This window comes from Molossus molossus, unplaced genomic scaffold, assembly GCF_014108415.1.
Source record: "Molossus molossus isolate mMolMol1 unplaced genomic scaffold, mMolMol1.p scaffold_m16_p_17, whole genome shotgun sequence".
In the NCBI taxonomy this organism is placed as follows: Eukaryota; Metazoa; Chordata; class Mammalia; order Chiroptera; family Molossidae; genus Molossus; species Molossus molossus.
The window spans coordinates 43,369,369-43,394,567 of NW_023425352.1; the positions used below are offsets into that span (position 1 = coordinate 43,369,369).

Here is a 25,199-nt window from a genome sequence, read left to right on the forward strand (position 1 = left end):
GTGCACTGGTTTGTGTTGACACAGAACCCTATGGTGCCAGGTGGACTGGTGGGCTCAGGTACTGGATGCTGCTTGTTTGAGAGATTTTAGGAAACTCTGAAACAGGATCCAAGACAGGCCAACCCTATGGTAAAGCCTTTGGAAACAGCTTGGGTGGGCCTGAAAGTTGGGTGGGGCGGGGCCTCAGATAATCACCAGGGTGGGGACAACAGTGTGAGCCAGGTTGCTGGAGTCCCAGATATGGTGGCTGTCTGCCTGCCCTGTGGGGGAAGGGCTCACCAAAGGAAAAACAGCCTCCACCAGCATGTCTGTACAGGAGAAAGCTACCCCTCCAGCCCTCGTCTTTGTTTGGAGGCCAAACAGCACAGTTCTTCCCTGTTCTCTGGTGCTCCTCAAGCTGCCTCCCCTAGGAGCTCAGAGGGAGCAAGTCTGAGTAAGTCTGTGCACAGGCCCTTTAAGAGGAACTGCTGGGGTTTCCGAAGCCGCAGCCTCCCTCTGCCTCAGTTCCTGCTGGTTTTTCCAGCCAGGAGTTATGGGGACTTTTCTTCCTGGCACTGGGACCCTGAGCTGGGCACCTGGTATGGGATGGGGACCCCTCAGTCCTCAGGGAGGACCTTTCCAGCGGAGGTGTCCTCCTGAATTTTACCCACCAAACGGGTGTGGGACCAGCCCGTCTGCGCCTCTGCCCCTCCTACCAGACTCTGTGGCCGCTTCTTTAATTCCATAGTTGTAGGACTTCCATTCAGCTGGATTTCAGGCGGTTCTGAATGATGGTTGTGTTGTAGTTTTGTTGTAATTTTGATGTGGTGGTGGGAAGAGGTGATACTGCATTTACCTACGCCGCCATCTTGACCCACCTCTATGATCGTGTGGTTTTTATTCTTTGTTTTGTTTATGTGGTGTATCACTTTTATTGATATGCAGATATTGTACCAACCTTGCATCCCTGGAATAAATCCTACTCAGTCATGGTGTATGATCTTTTTAATGTGTTGCTGAATCTGGTTTGTAAAATTTTGTTGAAGATTATAACATCTATGTTCACCAGGGATATTGACCTATTATTTTCTTTCTTTGTAGTGTCTTTATCTGGCTTTAGAATTAGTATAATTCTGGCCTTGTAAAATAAGCTTGGGAGTCTTTTCTTCGAAATTTTTTGAATCGTTTGAGAAGATACCCATAGAATTAAAAAATAATTTAAAAATATATCTATAGAAATTATTTTAAATGTGCATTAAAAAGTATAATCACTTGTTAAATTAAGGAAGATATTTAGAAATTTAATTAAATCTGGATTCTGATTATGACATGTATCAAGTGTGAAATAATCATCTCTAAAACCTTTCACACATGTGTTCATTTACTAATAGGCATCATAATAGCATAACATCATGCTTAAAACAAAGAAACACTTAGTCCTGAAACAGAAAAGTAGGCAACGCAAGATGGGCAGTGCAGCATTGGAATAATAATAGTAATAGACACTTAGTGGCCCTTGCCCTGTGCCAGGTATGCTTCTAAGCATGTAGCACATATTAATTTAATCTTCAGAAAATACCGTGAGCTAGGTTTCTATTACTATCTCCATAACTAATATGTAGGGAAGGATAGACAAACCCAACTAACCTGGCTCCTTAGCCACTATACTAGCTGGCAACAGGGAATTGGGTGTGGGGTAGAACCCAGCTCCATGGCTAACTAGAGATGAGACTCTTGGGAAAGTTATTTCATCCCCCTGTGTCTCCTTTTCTTACAGTTTCTATGATTCCATGAGAAGCTATATGTAAAAGATGTAGCCTGGGGCTTGGCACAAGGTAATTGGTTAATAGTTAAAAGGTTGAACAAGACTGAGTCATTAATCATAAACACTAGCCATATTTTGTCCTTAACCATACAAACCAAAAGACAGACCTAAAGCTATTTCTGACATGGCTTTAAATTCTCTTTCAAAAGAGTAAAATTTCTCCTTCTATTCATTTACCCCAATTCCCTGAGGTCTGTCTCTCTGCTAGTTCTTGAGTTTGAGCAGATTTTTATAGCCATCTGCTACAGTGTTGTGTAACAACAAACAATAGCATCCTAAAAATGTTTACAAATGCTTCTTACATTAGTGCTGTATATTTTTTCATTAAGCTGTGACATCGCCATTGAAAAATTATTTTAATCATTGAAAACTGAATTACATGAGGAGAAAGCATCAAGAGATAGTACTTAAAAGGCTGGATGTACATTAATTGCTTTAGCTAATGAAAGAAACATGACTTAGCCAATGCATACAACATGAATCCTAAGATGCACGGACAATTGACTACGGTAATAAAACAAGTATTAGTGTGTTGCATCTGAAATCCTCATTATGCTTCATGCAGCAAAGCCCATGGTGTACCTGCTGTTCAGTGTGTGCTTCCTCCTCTTGACACCACAAGCTAATTATAGCGCAGGGTGAAAGCACGTGACCTATGTTTCCACAGTTTGGGGACCTTCGAGAACCCTGCAAATTATGTCTGGTGACTCTTTTTACTTTTTAATCTGATAAAAGTAGGTGTTGGTCAAAATGATTTTGGGATATTCTGTGTTCCATAGGCAATTTTAATTAAAATATTAATTATTTAAATATGCACACACTATATTTCACTTACATTGGGATCTTGCTTTATCTCCCTTGGCTTTCTAAACTAGTAAATTATTAACTCAAGGATAATTTATGGCACAGTGTTCAAGATGCTGTCCATTGATTTTTTTGTCTGTCTTTTCATTTCATGAACCTTAAAGATAATGATAAAGTCATGTCATTTAAGAGACAGAAAGAGAATTGAATGCCTTATTTTCACTATTCTAGAATCACATAGCAATGGGATTATGTAGCTTATAAACAGGCTGTATTAACTACAACCTTCTGTTCATAGATGAAAAATATTACTCTATTAGGACCCTCAGTAAAACTTGATACTACCTAAATGCCCCCCCAAACTTCCCACCACCTTTTGGTGTGAGAATGGGTGGTCTGAGGAATCTCTACAGGGATCATCTAACCCAGTCTAGGGTATCCTAAAGGGCTGGAGGAGATAGTATCTACATGGAAATAGAAGGGAAACAGGAGTAGTAGGGACATTCCAGTTTGACTTTCTGTGTTTGGCAAAGAGGCCGTGGATCCCCGTGACAGGGGTAGGGGAGGGGTGGGAAATGTGAACACAAGGTCAGAAGGTTAAAGAACTTGTAAGACATATTTTTGGGTCTCAAGGAGGATTTTGGTAATAGGTGAAGACAGAGAACACCTTCCTAAGATGTCTTCGATTAACAATTGAGTAATGCAGGCTCGTCATGCTGTAGGATTTCTCTGGAGAAAGTATTTGGACTCTTCCTTCAATAAAATTCTATGATACATGATTTCACTCTGGTGGGAAGAGAAGGCTTCATGGAAAATGTAAAGATTCAGCTGGGCCTTGAAAAATGGGTAGATTTTTATGACATTTCATTTCAATACAATTTTAAACTTTCAGAAAAGTTAAAAGCAGAGTATGACTAATCTCCTTATGCTTTATCCAGATCCACCAATGCTCACATCTTGCCCCAATTGTTCTTGTTCTCTTTCTTACACACACATGCTCACACACACATCCTGACACAGATATTTCCTTCTGTACCATTGAAAGTTGGAGATGCTTTGCTCCTTTACTCCAAAATACATCAGTCTATTATTTCCTAAGAAAAAGAACATGCTTTTATATAATCATAGTCAAATAATAAAACTTATGACATGTAATAAGAAATAATTCAGATCCAGGCCTTTCTGTCACTGACAGTCCATAGTCAGATTTTGTCCCTTATCTCAATCATGTTCTTGACAGGATTGAGCCTTCCAGGGCAGAATCATTGCCTGTAGTGTCTCTATCATTGTCTGCTCATTTTGATAGTTCCTAATTTTTTTTTTTTGTCTTTCTTGATCTTGAGACTTTGGAAAGGTATAAGTCATTTATTTTGTTGAATGTCCCTCAGTTTGGGTTTATCTAATGTTTCTTTATGATTAATTTTAGATTATGCATTTTTGGAAAGAAGGACGTTAGGTTGTATCCTCCTTAGTACATCATGATAGGAGGAGACACAAAATGTAGGTTTGTCCCCATATCAGTGATATTAACAGTGATAACTTAGGATGGTGTCCACTAGATTTTATTACTGTAAAAATCATTGATTTTCCCCTGGGTAATTCATAGACATTTTGTGGGGAGAGACTTTGTGGCTATGTAAATGTCATGTTCCTCATCAAACTTTCGTCTGATGGTTTGAGCATCCATTGATGACTGTCCAATCCATTGATGCATCCATTGATGACTGCTTCTGGATATTAGTTTATCCTACTATATCTATATCACTATAAGGAAGAGCTTTTCTGGTTCCCCCACCTATGTATTCATTTACTTATATCACTGTGGGCTCATTTTTTTGAAAAAAACAAGTTGTAATCCACTAGTGTCATTATTTTGATATTCAAATTATCCTTGATTTTACCTCTGGAAGTTCCTTCAAATTGGTTCCTTTTTTTAGTAGTTTCTATCATTCTTTGAACACTTTTTGACTTTCTGGGGTAATATACTACTCCAGGATCATTTTGTAATTTCCCTGCCCCAGTCTTAGACTCTGCCTTTTATTCCAGGAGTACGGTTCCTAGCACCGAGGTTTGAGTGTACTCATTACTATCAAGGTGTTATTGTTCTAATATCTTTGGCAGACAGAGCTAGGATATATTTATTATATTATATTATATTATATTATATTATGTTATATTTATTATATTATATATTATTATATGGTGTTTTTTTTCTTTATTGATTTTTAGAGAGCGAAGAAAGGAGAGAGAGGAAGAGATAGAAACATTGATGAGAGAGAACATCAATTGGCTGCTTCCTGCATGCCCCCCACTGGGTATCAGGCCCACCACCTGGGCATGTGCCCTGACCGGGAATTGAACCGGCAACCTCTTGGTGCATGGGTTGATGCTCAACCACTGAGCCTCACTGGCCGGGCATGTTGTATTATATTGTATTGTATTATATTAGTCTTTCTACATTAAAAAACCATGAGTTCACACTGATAATGGCATCTTCTAGTCTTTCTTGCTTCTATATTTATAACTTCAATAGTGAGACACCTATCTCAGAATGAATACATTTTTAAAAGGCAGAGAAAAATAAGAAAGTTTTTCTGATCTTGAAGAATCTGTGAGACATCGAGGTGGAGAAAGGTCTGGATCTGAGTTATTTCTACCAAAGGAAACATTGTCCGGAATTTATTACATTTTATAGAGTGGTATAAATGCTAAGAAGGTCTAAGTTGCAGGATCTGCATGGGATTAGGGGTCATATAATCACGTGTATGCCTCCCAGTTTCTTCACAAGGAAATCATCATCTCCGCCTTCATTGTAGAGGGCGGGGAGCACCTTCTGTGCAAAATGCTTATATGGGTTTTAATAATGCCTTGCCTTCAACATTGAGATATTTAAGACTGACCTCTTATTGAACTATTTGTGGTATAAGGTTTCTCTACCAGAGATCATGAACTTGGCAATAAATCCTGTACAACAAAACACTCTCCTAAAAAAAAAAAAAAAAGAAAGAAAGAAAAGAAAAAAGAAAACCAAATCTCTTTTCCAATAAATTTTGATATAGAGTTCATCTTTTAGGTTAAATGGTAAAACCTCTTCAAAATGTAATTGCTGAGCCTTTGTTCATGAACCAAGAAATTTTTTTTCATGACTTGTCTTCTTTTGTAATCTTCCTAATTATGGGCAGACACTATTATGCTAGTCACTGTTGAGCGAGATTCTTACCACTGTTATTATTATTTGTCTGTGATCAGTTGAAGATGACTTGAGACTGCAAAACCAGGTGCCAGGGTGTTTATTGGATGACTGAGATTTCTTTTTCAGCATGTGGTGAAAGAAAAACAATTTCAAATCTTTTTAAGGTGTGTGTGTAGGAGGGGGAGGGAGAACAATATGTTTCCGAATTAGGCCAATGGCTATTTGCTGCTTATTATTGGAGAAGGAACACTGAGTACTAGATGATCAAATTCTCCCAGCCTAGGGACATGATTCAGTGTCAACTGGAAGGAAAATTGTCCCTTTCAAGTGAATACTTGCAGAACATAATGCTCTCACAGAAACCTTGGCCCCAAGATAACAGGTTGTTTCTTGTCAAGTTACGAAATTTTGAAGAACTTAACCTGGTCACAGGAGGGGCGTCAGGTTTGAGCTAGGCGTACAAAATATGAAGCTAGGAAGGGATGAATTCCCATCAGGACTAATCCTTCCTTCCTTCCTTCCTTCCTTCCTTCCTTCCTTCCTTCCTTCCTTCCTTCCTTCCTTCCTTCCTTCCTTCCTTCCTTCCTTCTTAATTTATTTTTGTTACAGATGATTATCCTTTTCCCCCCATTGACACCCTCCTCCCAATCCCGCCCCCACTCCTTTACCCAGCATTGTGGTCTATGTCCATGGTTAAGGGTACATGCATATAAGTTCTGTGGTTCATCTCTTGCCTTGCCCTGTTCCCCTCTTCTGAGGTTTGTCGATCTGTACCCTACTTCTCTGTCTCTGGGTCTATTTTGTTCATCAGCTTGTTTTGTTCATCATATTCCACAAATAAGGGAAATCATGTGATATTTTCTTTCTCTGATTGGCTTGTTTTGCTTAGGATAATGGGAAGGGCAGGACCCGGTTGGCAGAGGGCTGGCTCCTGAAACAAATATTTGGTCTATTCAGTGAAGCATCTTTCTGAGACATTTTTTTTTTCTTGTATAGGAATTAGTGTGGAGGGCGGGAACCAGGCCGATCAGTCAGTGAAGCGGACACTGCTTTATGTTCTCTGTTCCCTTCTCTTACGCTGTTCCTCACAAACACCTCAAAGCCCCATTTCGTTTCATAATAATTTTGTAATACTAAACCCACAATAATGCACATGAAGCACTTAACATGGTGTGTGTCACATAAAAAATATTTAGTGTTTAGCAGTAATGATTAATTTTGGAAGTTATGAAAATTTCTTTACAAAAATGGATGTTAGAAATGTCACATCATTTTCTTTATATTCAATTAAATTTAGCCTCAAGTCGCCTGCATGCTGGTTGGCAGAAAATCTACTATCAGTCATTATTAGACCGTCCCTGTCTCAGTTCTTGGGACCTAATAAAGAAAATAAAGTCAGCCCTGGTTGGTTTGGCTCAGCAGTTAGAGCATTGGCCTGCGGTCCAGAGAGACCTGGGTTTGGTTCTCGCTAAGGGCATGTACCTCGGTTGCAGTTTGTCCCCGGCCCTGGTTGGGTCGTGTGGGTGGCAGCCACTTGATGTGTACCTTTCACGTCGATGTTTCACTCTCTCTCTCTTCCTCTCTCTCCCTCCTGCTCTATCTTACCAAAAAATGAAAAAATGTCCTCGGGTGAGGATTAAAATAAAATAATAAAATAAATAAAATAAAATAATCTAAGGCATGCATGGCTACTTGATGTTAGGGGACCCTGGACACCTCTGCCCTGCATGGTCCTGGGGACTCTGGAGCACACCTTGAGGCCAAAGGCCCAGCCTCCTGTGGGGCAATAATTAGTGGCTCTGCACTAAAGTCTTGCACCCTCACCATTGTGTGAGGGGCCTCAGAATTCGTCCTGGTCTTGGGGGTTCCCGTCTCTCCTGCTGTTTTCTTCTCTCTTCTTTATCACATGTCATGTTTGCAAAGGTTCAGCTCCCTTTACCCTATGGCAGGGTTGGCAGATTTTGCAGAAAACAAAGCAATAACAAGTCACACTGTGAAATGTGAATTTTAGATAAACAGTGAATAACTTTTCAGTGTAAGTTTTTCCCCTGCAATACTTGGGACATAGTTACACTAAAACAAACAAACATTTGTCTGCAATTGATATTTAACTGGGAAACCTACATTTTATCTTGCAACTCTACCCTAAGAGTTACTGCTTTTGAAAGACTCAGGAATAGAATTGTAGGGTTGAGTCTTTCAGTGCAAATCTTCAGTGTGGTAGAGAGAAGACAACCTATATAGACTTAGAAAGGTGCAGGGGAAAACCCACCGTGGACAAACACAGAATAATGTCTATAAATATTCCTGTTACTCTCATCATTATGATCATCCTGTTCATCATCCCCCCTGGAGATGTGCTGCTTAAGAGTCAGTCCCCTTGGGGGAGGCAGTATTAAAGGATCCTTTTCTAAGTACAGTATTAATTAAGATAAAGGAGGCATAGCAAGTCTGCAAGCTGAGGCAGGGGGATAGGAACAGGGGCAGAAGTGCAGAGAGGTACCTCACAGCTTCACTTGCTGGCCTGAGGTGGGCATCTTGGGCAGCCTAGGATGGCAGAATTGATACCGACCTGATTCTATTCAAGTCTCTGCTTTGTCACCACGACCACCATGCTGTGTCACCTGGGGCAGGTTGCTTGACGTGTCTCTGCAGCTCAGACCACTCCTGTGAGAGTCAAACCCAGATGTGCTCCTGAATGTTTCATAGGTACCTCAAAGTCGACATGTGCCATTGGGAACCTATCCCTCTCTCCAGACCTGCTTTCTGTGTTCTTTGTGTTGGTGCGATGACACCACCATCGGCCCAGACCTCCAGGCCAGATCCTTACCAGTCATCCTACACTTGGCCGCCAGTCTTATCCCTGGTGATTGCCAGAATGGGTCAGGTCCACTTGGATGGCTAGGCATGTGCCCTTGTTCCCTTCATTGCTGCCCAAAGTGAGGTCCTTCTTAGACAGGAGAGGGACCATTCCAACTTTTCCCAGGAAGACAAAGTCACTCTCAGGTGGCCAGAGAGAACAGAAAATGACTGTACATTTGGAGGGAGAATTGAGTTAAATATACATCTGTACCTTTTATAATGGCGTAGTGATAGTCCACTCTACCTTCCTTTTCTGCCCACCCCCCCATTAAGGGTTGAGTTTTTTTTAAACAGGTATAATTGATATGTAACATTATATTAGTTTCAAGCATAATGATTCAATATTTATGTATTGTGAAATGATCACCACAGTAATCTAATTAACAGTCAGCCTCCCCCCCCCAAATTCACCCCCCTTTTTTGAAGTCACTTGAATGCATCTCTGTTCCTGTCTATCAAAACGGCATAACAAACAGAAACTCATTTTACTTTCTTTTTCTCAATGGACAGGAGATGTCGACTAATACTAGGGTGGCAGGGTATTATACTAGGGTCTGCTTACACCTTGGACACTTCTTGTTTTCCAGAATTGAAGAAAAATGTATGTTAGAATATGCCACAAGGGCAGTTTCCTGAATGATACACCCATGCGCAGAAAGTTATTAAATCCGTAGAGATTAGAGAACAAGGTAAGAAGGCATTTGAAAATAATTAACCAATCTTCTCTATTCTTGAAATAGCTTCTCTTCCCCAGGAGCACAGAGGAAAGAAGCCAAATAATAGGGGAATGGATGAGAAAGCACAAGACCACTTCATGATTCCTGCTTTTTAAGGTAGAAAAAAATCACTCATAACTGCATGCCCTTTCCTGGTTATGTCACAGGAAGGCACATGGCAAAGGGATAGGAGAAGAAGCAGAGTTATTAGTCATGTTGGACAAAAGTGTTAAATTGTTGGGAAAGGGGGGGAGGATCGCATCTCAATAATTCCAGAGAAATACAACCTAAGTGAAATAATTTCATGATGGTTTTGGATCATTCCAGCCCAGTCAACAGAAAGGTTCAAAATGACCTGTAACAAACAGGTTGATTGTTACAAAATTATCCCAGGAGAAATGCATGTGTGTACACACAATCAAAAACACTATACTTTATATTTTTATGTATTTATATATATAAAATGATATGTGATATATATATATATAGCACTCAAAATGTAAATTTTTGACACTCTCTAAACAAAAATTAGATTTAGAATTAAGTTTGGATCCTAGCCAGCTGTGCTAAGCACCTGATACATGTGATAGGATTTGAATATAGAAGGCAGGTGTTTTCTGCCTTTTGAGTTCCACAAAATTCCAGTCTGTGTGTATGTTTGTGTGTGTGTGCATGCTTATGATTCTTTTCTTCAAAGTTTGCAAGCATCCCCGTCTATTGTGCCTCTCAGATCTCTGGCTGGAAACATAGCTGGGAGCTGATCAATGCCATCCCGGTCGGTGCTGGATCACCGCCAGAACTGATTGGTGAGTGTAATGAAGCTGTACCTTAAGAAACTGTTTACTGAGTGTCTGCTAAGTGCTAAGTACCTTCATGATAATCTGCCAGTTCAGAATTTTATCCATTTTACAATAAGGACTAAAGTTCAGTCACTTACTTGTGGTCACATTTGACCTCCAAGTGACTAAGCTGGAGTTCAGTTCCATGGTGTCGAACTGGAAAGCCCGGGTCTCTCTGTGGTTAGTGATGACATGTGTAAGTGGTTTGGAACAGGGACTCTGGCGCCAGACTGAGTTTCAATCCTGCTTCTGTGGCTTTCTAGCTGTTTTACCTTGGGCAAATTATATAACCTCTGTGGTTCAGCTTCCGCATCCATAAAATGGGAATAATATTATGGACTGATAATGATAATAATATTAATAAAGTTGTCCAGAGGATTAAATCATACAATATGTATAAAGTGCCTATCCCATGCATTGTAAGACCTGATCTGTATTGGTGGTGACATTACTGTTATTCTGAATGGGAAGTGTCCAGGGTACAGATGCTCATCGAAGCCAGGCAGTCAGGATTGCTCCCTCCTCGGAGGTCCAGAGTTTTCCAACAAGCCCATGTTTACTTTCCAGACTCTTTGGGAAAACCTGTGAGCCTGGTGTGAATGGGATGGCTTTTCACTTAGAATCACCTCATCCAAAATCATAGACATATCTCCCTCCTGGGAAATATAAATTATTTGATTCTAATGTTCAAAATACACCTTCTCTGAATGCCTCCCACCATGGCGCCTAAGTGAGGGGCTTTCCACCTCAAAATGAGGTCATAAAGACACAATTATTCTCTTCCTCAGAGTAGACACGACCAGGCTCATTTACAAAGTTACTCAGCTGTGACTTGGCCACTTAAATAACCCTATTGTCTAAAGATATTCCTCGCTGCAGCAGTTTACCCCCAGGAACCCCCAGGAACCGTGTTACAGAGAAATACAAATAAATACAAGTACGTTCTGCACCAGTGGTGTTACAGTGCTATATTTTGTCAGTTATAAATTATATCTGGTCTTTGGTGGGAGGGAGCCAACAATTCCGTTGCCCAAGAAAGAATTTCATAAGAAATAATAGACCCTCATAATTTGGAAGTCTCATATGCTGGTTTGATTTTGTTCTGGCAGATTTTAGAAGCAAACAGTTCTCTGAATGCCTAAAAGTAATGCCTAGGATTCTGTGTTCACATATTTAAGCTATGTATTTAGATACCATTTAAGCATTCCAGGGTGTTAAGGGTGTTTACAAAGGAAACTGCTGGAGGCAAATTCAGGCAGTTCCTTAAATTAATAATGCTTTTTTCCGCAGTCCAGTTTTTCCATCCCGTTCTGCTACAGCCAGAGTGCATCTTCTCCATTTATTCAGGAGATAATGATAATTTCTATTTACACGCTGCTTTTCATCTGGAAGCCGCCCCCCCTCCATCATGGTCTGCCCCCTTCTGCATGGCAACAGGGAATGCAGTCTGCAGCATTCACTCATTGGTCAGTGAGGAGAAGAGACACCTCAAAGCAAACACTGAAATAAAGAGGCTGAAAGAAAGGCAGGAGGAAAAGAAGGAAACTCAACATGTTGGCATGTTTGCTTAGGAGAGGGGCCTGGCCCAGAGAGCAAAGTATTCTTCCAGAACCACACCTGCACTTTTGTACGAATAAGTAGTGTTTAGGGGCTTGGAGCTAGACACACCCACATTTAAGTGTCTTTAGTATAATCATGTGACCTCTTTGAGACTTGTTTTTTTCATCTGTTAAAGGAGTACAATATTTCCTACTTTCCTGGCTTGTGTGGGTGTGTATAGTATGTAATAAGGGTTAGTATATGATTGTTAGTATTTGCTGTCTCATTATCATAGTGTTGCTATACTATTACTGTCATTATTATCTATACAATTACATCTGATGGGGGCTGTACCCTTCAAAGGGGCCACTCTCTGCCTGGCTCTACCTGCCTATGTCTTTAGTCCCATCAATAGAGACAATGTTGAGGTTTACACAAAAGAGAGCAGGGTTTTATCATCCACAAGCCTAAATTACAATGTATCCTTATGGGCCAAGGAGAACACTTGGTGTTCCATTAGCATGGACTCTAACAAAAATACTTTAGACACTAATCTTCAAATTTTAGTATGCAAAACTGTCATCTGGAGGAATTTGAAAATATGCAGATTGCAGGGCCCTGTCCTGCATTGTCAGGTACAGTACGGCAGCCCAGTAATCTGATTTCTCGTGGTTCCCAGGTGGTGCTGATGTTGCTGCTCGGGGACTACACCTTGAGTCCTGCACATGAGCTTCTAATTACCATCTTGGAAGCCATTAGCAGTCTAATCTTCGAAGGGTGTTTTGTATTTGAGGCCCAGAGAGTCCGGAAGAGGCTGGGGCATCAAAGGTGAAGTCAGGGATAGGGTGAACACCTGCAGAAGCTGAAGGCGGAAAGGGGAGGGTGGGTATCAAGACCCCATGCCACCTAGTTCACAATCTGCTGGGACTCTTGACTTAGGGTTTTTCTCCTTTCTCCTCTTCCTCTTGGCTTCCTCACTCTTTAACCACTCTTATCTTTGTGGGTTTCCTCTTCTTTCTACCAAGTCACCGCCAGATGGGCCTGATGAGGGACATGGGAAGAGTTTTCTCAGGTAGTAGAAAGAGCAAGCATAATGGCCTAGAGGTTAGGTCACAGGTACTGAAAGCAGTTCAACTTGGTAAAGCCTAGAAAGCAAAGAAATTCCAGCTTGAGAAGATGCCCTGGATAACAGCCACGAACTGGACTTGATTCTAAGTACCGGTGGAAGCTACCAAAGGGTCTTAGCAGGGGAGTGACACTAAGTGCTTGTCGTGTGGGCCTGCACTGTGAGGAGCTGGCTGGAGGAGCCGAAGCCTGGACTTAGGGGGACCAGAGATCAGGTGTCCAGGCACGAGGCAATGGTGGCCTAGATTAAGCTGACACGGCGGGAAGGAAAAGACTTGTGAGTCCTCGTCTTGCTGTAATAAAGTTCTTGAATAATATCTGTCCTTTATTCTAGTGGTGTGTCCCCCCAGTGGCTCCCATTGTGCATCAGAATTAGCTGGTAGGCTTACTAAAGTATGTATGGCTGCATTTCAGTACTCATGGCTGCATTTCAGTACTCACAGACTTTTTGATTCAGTGAGTAAGGGTGAGGTCTGAGAATTTCTGACAAGCTCCCAGAGGTTGCTGCTGCTGCTGGTTCTGGGACCACACTTTGAGAAACACTGCTTTATTCCTGCCTTTAAAAAAAGAGGATTATTGGGCCTTTCCAGGTGAGCGTGTTCTCAGCTTTTGGTAACCAGGATCTTGGTGTTTAAACAAAACATCGAATCTACTTGCTAAGACTCTACCCCTCAGGATCTGCCCTAGCTCACCAGGCTCAATTAATTTGTCTTCATGAACCATCGGCCTTGCCCTAACTTTTCCAAAAACTGCTTCCTCTTAGCCTTCACTTGGCTTACACAGCAAGTGGGACCTGCTCATCCCAAAGTGATCCTAATGAACTCTCTCTGGGTCAACTCCCGGAGTAAATGACTTGGATAACCCAGCATGCCTGTAATACTTTATTTATTTAAAGATTCTGAGCCCTCCTACCCCACAATCTTGTGCTGAACCAGGACAAACCAAAAAACAATTAAGAGTTTAAAAATGTTTCTTTATTCCACAAGTTGCTTCTTTGTTCTCGGACTCCTTCTGTGTGTCTTTAATTCTCACAGATGGTCAACCTTTCTTGATTTCAATTTTGGCAAGAACCCTCCTGGCCCATGCAGGAACACATTAAACATTCTCTGCTGATGGTACTAGAAAACAAAAGTTAACTGTAAGATTGCTGTCTTGGTCAGTTATTATACTGTTCTCTCACTTTGGAAGGGTTAGTAAGAGTATGCATCAGTCACAGGCCTTCTTTCTTTCCTTTATTCTCTATTTTTTAAAATGGTTTTTTTATTTTTATTTTTTTGAGAGAGAGAGGAAGGGAGAGGGAGAGAAAGAAACATTGATGAGAGCGAAACATAGACTGCCCCTTGCACGTCCCTCACTGGGAATCGAGCCTGAAACCCAGGCATGTGCCCTGACCAGGAATCGAACCAGCGACCTCTTGGTGCATGGGACAATGCTCAACCAACTGAGATATACCAGCTTGGCTTTCTTTCTCTTTTAAAATTTTTTTCCGGACTCAATCCTTGCAGTCTAGGTGTTTTGCAGCTTGGAATATCTTGCCACAAAATTGGTGTGGTTACCATATCTACTGCACTGAATATATATTCATGCTTCCTATGTGCCCTCCAGAGACATGAAGGCTATTGTGATCTCTGCTGTACCTTCAGCTCCCTGTATGATCCAGCAACTTGCCACACAGTGACTTTGGGGTATGAGAATGGGTTCCTTAAAGCACTCCCCTGGCATTGGTGACACGGTGGAGGAAAGGAAGGGGAAAGAGCAGCAGAGGAAAGCAGTGTCAGTACTCTTTGGTGCTATACTGCAGTCGGTTGCTTTCGCAGTGTCACCCAAGTGGAAGAGACGAGGACACCCCAGGGGAGAGATGAAAGAGGGGGAGATGCAGGGGAAGGTAGGTTCAGAGCTGAGTCTGAGAAAAGATCCCATTATCCATTATTATGCAAACAAATGGTTAAGAAGGAAATGAATGAGAGAACTGACAGTGAAGATGATTTCGTGTCAGAAAGAAGACTGGACTCAAGGGCTCTTCTAGTTTCAGGGGTCACTCAGTTACAATATACTGCTGTATTCCCTCAAGTGGAGTCTATAAATCAAATTGCTTAAAGTGACTCTAATTTTCGCATTGATTTCATTATTAAACTTACTTTGCAATGTAATTTTATAATATAAATATACTTACATATATTTATATGACATACACCTAAATATATATATTTATACCATATAAATATATTTACACTGTAATATATAAGTGATTCTGTTATGTAAGTTATTTTTATAAATTATGTAAATTATTCTAATGAACTGAGAACTTTTTTTTTTTTTAATCCTCACCCAAGGACATTTTTCCATTTTTTGTTCAGGTAGAGTGGGAGGGAGAGAGAGGAACAGAGAGAGAGAGAGAAACATCGACGTGAAGGGACACATCGAGTGGCTGCCACCCGCACAACCGACCAGGGCTGGGGACAAACTGCAACCGAGGTACATGCCCTTAGCGGGAACCGAACCCGGGTCTCTCAGGACCGTAGGCCGACGCTCTAACCGCTGAGCCAAACCGGCCAGGGCTGAACTGAGAACTTTTGATGAGGAAGGGGTCAAGTTGAAGGCTAGCCCATGGCATGTGGGACATTTTAGAGAATTGGTTGGGATTTCACTTTTTACATTTTCCTTACTTTTGTTCTTATAACCTGATCCATTAATGAGGGGATCCGTTTTTTTCTTTTTTTTCCCCCCTACAATTGATTGAGGCAAGAAATGTTTATTTCATACTAAAAGTCTCCTCTTTTCATATTTATAACACTCAAATTTAATCTCCTAATTTTTGGTTTAATTTCAGTATAGAATTTTTATTATTAATTTGGCTTGCACAAGTTTGGTAATTTATGAATTTCCATTTTCAGATAGGATCACTTTAAAAAAATAAAACTCAATCACAAAATTTTTCAAAATTGAGTTCTGAAATGTTTGTTCACTTAAACAAAGTTGCATTAAGACCTTTAGAAACACCAATTTAAAAAAAGAATGAATTGCAATTTCAATATCACTACAACGTAAGTTGAATATTTGTTGTACTAATCAGAAATACTTTCTGTAAGGGTCTGGGAAACCTCACTTTTAGTCTAGGTCAAATTATCTAGATGATTTGAAGGTAATATTAAAGTGATTTTTTTTTTTTTTTTTTTTCCTGTCATGGATTTCCCTCAATCGAGTCTGGCCTTTTTCCCATTGTGTCTGAGTTAGAGGGGTTTGACTGTATGAAGCTCTTCAGTAGTCCTGGTTTACAATATTACACTTCACCAATAGGTGTCACTGTCTAACACATGATCTATTCAAACAAAAAAATTCCTATGTATGTATTTTAAGGTTCTGTAATCCTAATTAATTCCATACTTTATCAGTGTGGAAGGGTTGAAACTTTGAGCATTAAGTTTCCATAAAACAAGGGCTCCAGAGGATTTTGGGGGCAGGGGAAGGAAGCAAATTATGTATAGAGTTCTAGTATTTTAGCTGTTTCAGGGAGAAGTTAGGAGAGCGCACAGATCTGAAACTCTTTGACGTTCAGAGATCTGTCACCATAAGTAACCTTTAATGACTGCCTGTTGAGGCTTACTTGCTTTTTTATTTAATTTAATTTATTTATTTTTAACTCAGCCAAGGCCTTCAAATAATAGTGGAGAATCAATTAATTCAAATTCTATTCCAAGTGGTAACCAAACTTTAAGGTTCAGAAAGATTTTTTGTCCTGTTACAAATAGCTGAGCCAGGATACCCCATCTTTGTCAAATATCAGTAGTGTGGTAGACACATGTTTTCTGATGAGTAAAGGAGTTGACCTTGAACACTTGACAAAACAGACAAAATTATCTGCTTGAAGGTTTGAATGCTGAGGTGACTTTCTTCTGGATGATCTAAGAGGGAAGTGGCTTTTTTTTTTTTTTTTACAGTTTTAGAGAACCTCTTAGAAAGTTTATTTTTCTTCAGTGAATTTTTTGGGAAAAAAATGTTTTGGACATTTAGAACATACATAAAATTAGAGAGAATAAGATAATAAAACCTCTTTATGCTCATTACCTAGATTCAATAATTATCAGCATATGGCCAGTCTTTTTTCATCTATACCATCTCTTTTATGCCTTAACCCTACCTACTGGATCATTTTGAAGTAAATGCTAGACACAATATCATCCTCTCCTACATATTTCAGTATGTACTTCTAAGAGACAAGGACACTATTTTCTTAACCATTCTTATACCAAAAAGAAAAAAGAAAGAAAGAAAGAAAGAAAGAAAGAAAGAAAGAAAGAAAGAAAGAAAGAAAGAAATTAACGTTATTTCTTTAATATCCTCCAGTATGATCTCAGTATTCAACTTTCCCTATTCTATATTTAAAAATTGGTTTATTTGAATCAAGATTCAAATAAAGTCCACTTATAGCATTTGGTATTTCATAATACTCTTTTAATCTGTATCAATTTCCTCCCTTTTTAAAAAAATGTCATTTATCGGTTGAAGAAATTAGATCTGGTGTCCCATAGAATATCCTACATTCTGGGGTTGGCATATTGCATCCCTGTGTTTTCATTTGATGTGTTCATCTATACTCTGTGCATTTCCCATAAACTGGTAGTTGTATCTAGATGCTTGATCATATTCAAGCTCAATTTTTGGTAAGAACATTTTATAGGTGATGCTGTGTACTCACAAGTATATCACATAAGAGGCACATGATACATAGCACACTTTTTCTCTTTTATATTTTATTTTACCTTCTTTTATTTTATTTTTTGAAATGTTATGATTGACTAAAAGCTTAAGATGTAGTCAGCCTGATTGATACATCACTACCCACGTGACTGTAGTAACCTTTGATGGCCATTGCCTATGAGGAACAGAGTGAAGAAATAAAATGGAGTCACTATCATCAAGCTTCTAAATTACTAAAATCAAGTAGGTTGAGGCATGAGGTAATGATTCCATTATTGTTTCAAGTAGCCTGGGAACTGAAACTTTTGAACTTTACAGTGCCGCATCAATGCCTGGGTATACTATTCAAACGTACAGACAGTACTCTGATTAACCCTGAAGGACTGAGGAAAGAATGCTCATGTACCCAGACCACCTGACACCCCTTATCCAGACCACAGGTCATCTAGAGGATTGCCATTGCGGATCAATCAAAGGCTAGGAATGCAGGACTGGCCCTTCTCAAGAATGTACCTTTTACTATGAGAACTCTCAGCTTTTCTTTTTTCTTCAGAACACTCTGGGTATTGCCTAGTTGTGTTTCTGGTTGGCAAACCCTAAGACCCTTGAATAGGTCTTTATCATTTATTTCTAGCCCAAGCCTCCATGTTCCTTTTCAGTTTGTTGGACACCTGGAGTTTTATTAGAGGCTACAAAATATAGATATTCTAATTTAATCAGTTCTTCTGTAGTTACTGAGTGGCATTCTTCTATAAAGAAGAATTTTTTCCTCGTCAATGATTTGATTACCTTGGAATACAGTTACTCTAGGAAAGGTAGGATACATGCTTGATTTCCTCCAACCCCTTTATTTATCATATTTCAGAATGACAGGTTGGTGCTCTCAACAACGTTCAAATGGAACCAATGAGATTTTTAAAAAATTTCATTATAACCTCATATATTTAAAAAACATATATGATGTGTTTTAATCTCATAATTATTATACGTTTTGATGCACAAACTCTTTTATCTTTGTCCAGTGGGAGTCCTTTTAACTTGTCTCCTATTATCTCTTGACATAACTCCAGTGAATGTGGATAGCTTCTTTGCTTTCCAGGATGAAAGGATGTTCCAGGTTTACATTGTGCATTTACTGCACCAGACTTAGAATCAGCCATCTCTCTAAGGATATCAGGTTCTTTTTCCTGGAAATGGTAGTTAGAAAACACAGTATGGACACAAGGGGCGCCCCTTGCCACTGAGTTGTTTATTGCTTCCAGACCTTTTATGTGAACAGAGCTAGGTAATAATTTTTTAAAAATAAAATACATAATGAGTATATTAGACTTTTGATTCAAATGCAGGTCTACAGATCTCATTGACCTGTATTTCCTTTAACTATGCCTCAGGCTTTTATAAGATCCAGCTTAGGTAAAATTGAGTTCATATTTAGTTTGGGTTTAGTGAGGTATATTAATGTGATTTTTTAAGTCACTTTGGTGTAGTTAAGCTATTGCTAGCCATCAGTGTATGAATTACTTCTGTGGTTCTTGGAAGCAGAAACATGTGGATACTGGAGAAAAACTAGGCTTGCAATGTATGGAACATGAAGCTGATCCCTGGAAAATTCTTCCAATTCGTAGACATGTTTAATTGTTAGTAGAGAATACTCATCAATACCTAGTCAAAATGAAAAGTGCCCTGCTGTCAGGAATTTATTTGATAATGCAGTATATATACAAATAAAAAAGCAGCATACATTTTTTAAAAATTTATGGTAGTCATGCCACATAAAATTTGTCAAAATTCCCATGTTTGTAGGGTGTGAACTTACAATGGGGCTACAAAAAACAACCCATATTTTTCTGAAGTTGCATATTTTATGCAACTCCACTATCAATAATAAAAATAATTTTTGATGTGTCACTCTAGAAAGTATTAAAATATCTTTCTTCTCATTACCAAAAGTTGTCCTTATTTGAAGAGATGAAAAAATTGCAACCCAAACCATACAGTTTAACATTATAAAGGTATCTTAGGTAGTTAATGAATAAGATTATTTTGGGTTATATGATAGTTGAATATTTCCCAGCTATTTAAAATTTGTTTGTTGTGATTTTTTTCTTCTTAATCTGAACAAATGTTCACTTCCATACCTAATTTTATATTCTTAATTTTAATATTATTATTTTTAAAGTGAGCCCCTAAAATTGCAGAAATCTTAGATTCCCCGCAAATTTTAGAGCTGCCAGGTGCTGGTTGTTTTTATTTAACCCTTTCCAACTTTTAGCCCTTCTCTGCTCCATTCTGTGCTGTGGGACCTCTATAGATTGCCTTAGCTGGTGTTAACCAAAGAACTGGAATTCAAAAGGAAAGAGAAAAAGGTTGGGCCATTTACTCCTTGGCTTTCCTCTTGTCTCTCACCATAGTTAGAACAGTGAATGTACTTCTCCAAGGCTTCAGGCCTTGGTGGAAGGCCCTAACTCCGTGGTTTTAGCTCTTATGGGACGGCAGTAACAGCATTTCTTCATTTTCCCCTTAGGGCCCTGGATGTAATGACATTCTCCCAAATGCCTCACCATCATTGTTGATGTCCTTAATCCTGTTCAAGGCTTAAGTAATAGTTCCCTTGATAAATTCTTTTAGTTAAACTTTTTCAAGTGTGCCATTTGTTTTCTGCTGGGACTGAGACAGATATTGAGGTTAAGCCTGAGTAGAGAAGCTGGAATATGGAATTAGCCAATGTTATTGGCTCCTTCTGATCCACATAGTATCTCAGCTTGCACTTCCCTTTTTGTCTGAAAGTGTGTTGTATCTGGACCCTGTTCAGGGCATGGAACATTCTGGCAGGGGAGGAATCTCCTGTGCTTATATTTTAGGCTTCACTGGGATACCACATATCTACCCACCCCCAAGGGCATTCCTTTTCCCTGGGGTGTCAACACTGCATAGCATATGAGTTTTTGATTTTCAAAAATACCTATATTCTGTTCTTTCTCTAGTATTTAGAATTATTCTACTTTTGCTGCTCCCATAGGTGCATCCTTCTTCCTTCCTCCTCTAGTACCTTTAGTATAATATTTGCAACTAGTGTAGGCATTTGTTTTATACAGAGAAATTATGATTTCAACTAACTTATGTTTCGCATCTTGCAAAAATCCCTGAGGCAAAATGCTGAGGATTGGAATGAAATGGGGAAAAGGAAAAATACAGGGAAAATCACACAAATTAAAGTTATGTTATTATGCCCCCAGACCACCCAAAATTGTTGCAAGGTGTTTAACAGTATGATACAAAGTGTTTCTTGGAGCCTACATGGGGCACATCTTGGTATGCTCACTTTCAGATTCATACTCTGTCTCTCTCTGCCCTGCTTTCTATTCCAAGGAACTATATTTCTCAAGCCTCTAGTCCTCTAGCATCTGTGCAGATTTCATACACTAGTATGAAACAGGACAAGCCGGATATTCTTCTTCTCCTCTTTACTTTTATTGGCTTCTGTGGCAGTATTTCTGTGCCTCTTCTATGGGTCCCAATCCAACAGCTGGAAAACATTTGTTGCCATAGTCCCACTGGAAAGGCCCAATTGGATTCCAATTTATACCCAGTAGCCACCCTCCTGGATTTGGGACACAGCCTCCTCTCTGTTCCTCTAGCTCTAGGGTAGTAGCAGTTTTGTGTTGTTGCCAGTCTCTTCGATGCCTCATCATCTTTTTGGTTCTTTAGTTCTTTCACCACTTATATAATCAGTTTCCTAGATTGGATTCTATCTGTTTGAGATACCTCAAGTGGTTTCTGTGTTCTGATTGAAATCCTAATGGTATATCTTGTTTCTGCTCAATGGGGGGATTTGCTTTTCACTGAGATCCCCATCTTTGTCAGAGAGGGCTTGTTTGTAAAAAAGAGCAATGCAATCAATTAATCTAGTTTAAGTAAAAGAAGATTTATTGCAAATATACATACAGAGCTCATGAAACTCAAGATTTATTGCAAGTATATAGAAAATGAAATCTGTTCTACTTTCTACTCTAGATAGGCTTAACCCTCAGATGATAATATGAATAAGTGGATCAAACTAAGCCACTGCTGATTATTTTACTGCAACCCCAGGTCAGATTATACAGTGGTCCTGTAGAAAACATTTACCTCTTTCAATTTTAAGGTTAGTTTCAAGCAGTGTTCTTGCCAATGGGGAAAATGTGGTATGTAACTATATGATTTATTATCCGCTTAGACTTTACCAGAGACAATGGGGGACGTAACAGGTCAGTGGTATTCAGAATACTCTCCATAATACAGGTTTATGTTAACTCTCAAATTTTAAATTCTTTTGCTTGCTGACTTTTTTTTACCCTATGTAATTAATTCCTCCCATACTTCTTTTCATACTTCTTCTATTTTATTTTTACTTTATCTTCAAGTATTTTTCTTATTATAATACATTATAAAGGGCAATGAGCTCTGTGTCCCAGGAGAAAAGAATGGATTATGTACAGACCTTCTAGTCCATTTGGCCAAACTCCAATTATAATTAAGAACTCTCATTTCATTTCATGTAAATATTGTCCACTTACCCTCTTATTAGTTTAGCTATTTCCATAAGGTCTGAGGAACTTGAAATATTTCTTAACTTCACTGAATATACACGTTATTTTTAACTGTACCTTCTTCCATGCAATAGTTTCCAATTCTGATCTATACTGCTTTCTCAAGTTATGTCATACAATAGGCCAGAACCAGGGCAGTCCTAAGCGATCTTAGCAGTAGAAGTGTGTGGTTTTCATTGCAGCAACTCAGCGTTAATATGTTTAAACTCTGATCTGATTCTAGTTCTGTCTCTTAGAGAGCTGATAGAATGATAGTAGATGGCCTAAGATCAAAGGCAACCACTCTGTCCTTGTTTCTTATTTGTACCTAGTTGGTAAGGGATTTGTTCATGATCTTAGTATTTTTCCTATTTCTTCTTCTCCAAATAATGACTTTTCTTCTATATACTTTAAGAAGTAAAAATAACAATTCCAATACTAGTCACTTCAACAAGAGGAGTATGATTACTTTTTGTAAAAATGGGACTTCTTGCAGTGAAGTACCGTACACTTCAGAGAATGTGTAATTTCAACTTGGTTGGCTGTCACATTATTACCGAACACCCTCTCCCGTCTTGACTCTATTGCACAGGGTCATTGGTCTAGATATGCCCTCCAGAATGCTGCCAAGAAAGGGAATCTAGGTTGCCTCTGTTGGGGCTGACCTGGAGATTTACAATTCCTGAACCCACATAACCAGTTTGTTTAGATTTGTTTTGATGTTCCATAGAACTAGAAAGCTGCCCATCAAAATTACTACTGGTCACTTGTTCATTGGTTGGTTCACTCATGTTAAATAATTGTACAACCAATCACTAGTAACTAAAATAAGGGCATTGAGGTCTGCTAATGGCTGAACCACAGGTAGCAGGAAAGGCCTGGAAACAGCTGCAGTTGTTGAACTTAAGTAAGCATCACATGTGGACCACGGACCCAGACAGTGGAGATTACCAAAGAACAAGGGTCTAGGAAAGGCTCCATGATAGCAACTCTTGCTAAGATGCCACCCTCTTTAGTTGGAGAACTAGGCTACTTGGGGAACAAAAGCCTACTCATATTAGGGAAAATGACCAGGTAGAAGTGCTAGCTTAAATATTTATAATGGGAGAATCAAGCTTGTTTGTGTGGTAGACAGTTGAATGGGTTTTGATGAGAGATGCAATAATTGTGTGTGTGTGTGTGTGTGAGCGTGCACATATGATAAGATTTTCTAAAAGGTACTTGTAAAGGTAGGAAGAATAGAAACTCTTCCTACCCCAAAGTATATAGAGTATTGTCACGTCCTTACCTGCTACTCCCACCCACAACATTGGGGCTGGACTAAATGTAGATCATGGCAGAATTGAGCAGAAGACCAGTTATAGATCAGAGAAAACACAGATTATGAACAACAGGAACTATGTGTAGGAGTAAATAAACAGTTTCTAGATAAGATACACCATAGCCATATTTCTGCAAAGTATTTTGACTGAAAGGAAAGCCTCCTTAAAAATCAGCTGATGAGACTCATTAAAAGTCCGCAGTTAGAGTGATATCAGACAGGATCTGAGAATTCTCTTCACTGAGTAACCAAGAATCTAGTATATAAGAAAATCGCAATTTAGAGTCTATGAAAATCTTCATAAAACATAAAAAAAAGGACCAAAGAATATGAAAGCAAAAATCTGAATCCTGTCAGGGCAGAGATGTTTCACCTACCATGTGACAAGAGGTTTCCACCAGCTTCTTATGAAGCAGAACTTGGACATTAATATCAGATACCTTTTTTATATTTTTATATTTATAGTTTGTAGAAGATAACAGTGTATAATTTTACTACTCCCTTTAGCATTATTTCCTATAGGGTTGAGACATTCGTGACTTATTAATTTTTATTGCCTTCATAAAAAACCCCAGTTAAGAAACCCATCCAAGTATTGTTGAAGATAGAGATCAACACCAGATGATCTTAGAGGATTTCCATGAAGAATCTGCTTTTCAGAGTGCTAAGACCACTTTGGGAGCACCCCACCAAGCATGCTGCTAGTGTGACTTTCTTCAGACTAGGGATGCCAAAGGCCCATATAAGAATTAAAGGAGAAACAAATTTCCATTAGAACCAGTAGCTAGAAACAGCTATAAGTTCTAGCAAAGTGATTTGATACTGGATGTTGTTTCAGTTAAATGATGCCTACACATAAATAGGTTATCTGTGTACAGTACCCAAGAAACTCAGCCCATCACTTAGTAGCTGTGTGACCTTAGACTGGGCATTTAGCCACTCTGTGCCTCAGTTTCCATCTTTATAAGTGGGATGCGTATAATAACTCTTTCTGAGTTGTTATGAGGATTTGAACATGTGGAAAGAACATTCAGTAAATATTAGATAATATTCATTACTAATATTGATAAATATTTTTATCAATAATTAATTTCACTGAAATAAAGGCTGATAGGAAATTTAAAATTCTTGATATGTGTTTAGAAGCATGGCTTTTAGTCATGTCATGGCTCTGACAATTATACTTGAAGTGAGTTACAGAATTTTAGAGATGGAATATGGGAGTGATTTTGAGATTATCTTATTGAATTTCCTCAATATATGGGAAGAAATTGAGGCCAGAGGATTCTTGCTTAAGGCCACACAGCTAGCTGGTAGCAGCTTGCGTTTCATTCTGCTGTTTCTCTTAAATGAACGTGGCTCTTAGTTTTCTCATGTGGAACTCAGGTATTACATTACATTAATTTCACTCCAAATTTGATTAAAACATAGGTTCTTTTAAAGTGCATATTATTAATTTATCAACAGATATTTATGTCTAAATCTGAACTTGTGCATATTCTGTAACAGCGATCCCACTCCTAAGTATGCAATCCACATTAATATATATATACCAAAAGATATGCACTAGAATGTTCTTAAGAGCACTATTTGTGTTACCCAAACCTGGAAACTGCCTAAGTGCTCATCAGCAGTTGACGAGGTAAGTGAACTAGTGCAGTTACACAATAGCACGTGATGTAGTAGGGAAAAGGGTGAACTGCAGCTACCCACAGTATTGATGAATTTCA

The 25,199-nt window shown here is 39.1% G+C and overlaps 1 long non-coding RNA gene across 3 annotated transcripts in view; it reads left to right on the forward strand.

Annotated features, from left to right (window-relative positions):
• Positions 1-278: 278 nt before the first annotated feature.
• LOC118632773 overlaps positions 279-25,199 on the forward strand; it is a 160,380-nt gene continuing 135,459 nt past the window's right edge. For 2 of the 3 annotated variants that reach the window (XR_004960052.1, XR_004960053.1), the window contains exons 1-4: positions 279-433; positions 1,757-1,814; positions 9,404-9,496; positions 10,110-10,185. This is a non-coding gene — a long non-coding RNA (uncharacterized LOC118632773). The remainder of the gene's footprint in view (positions 434-1,756; positions 1,815-9,403; positions 9,497-10,109; positions 10,186-25,199) is intronic. The other variant, XR_004960054.1, reaches the window with a different exon arrangement.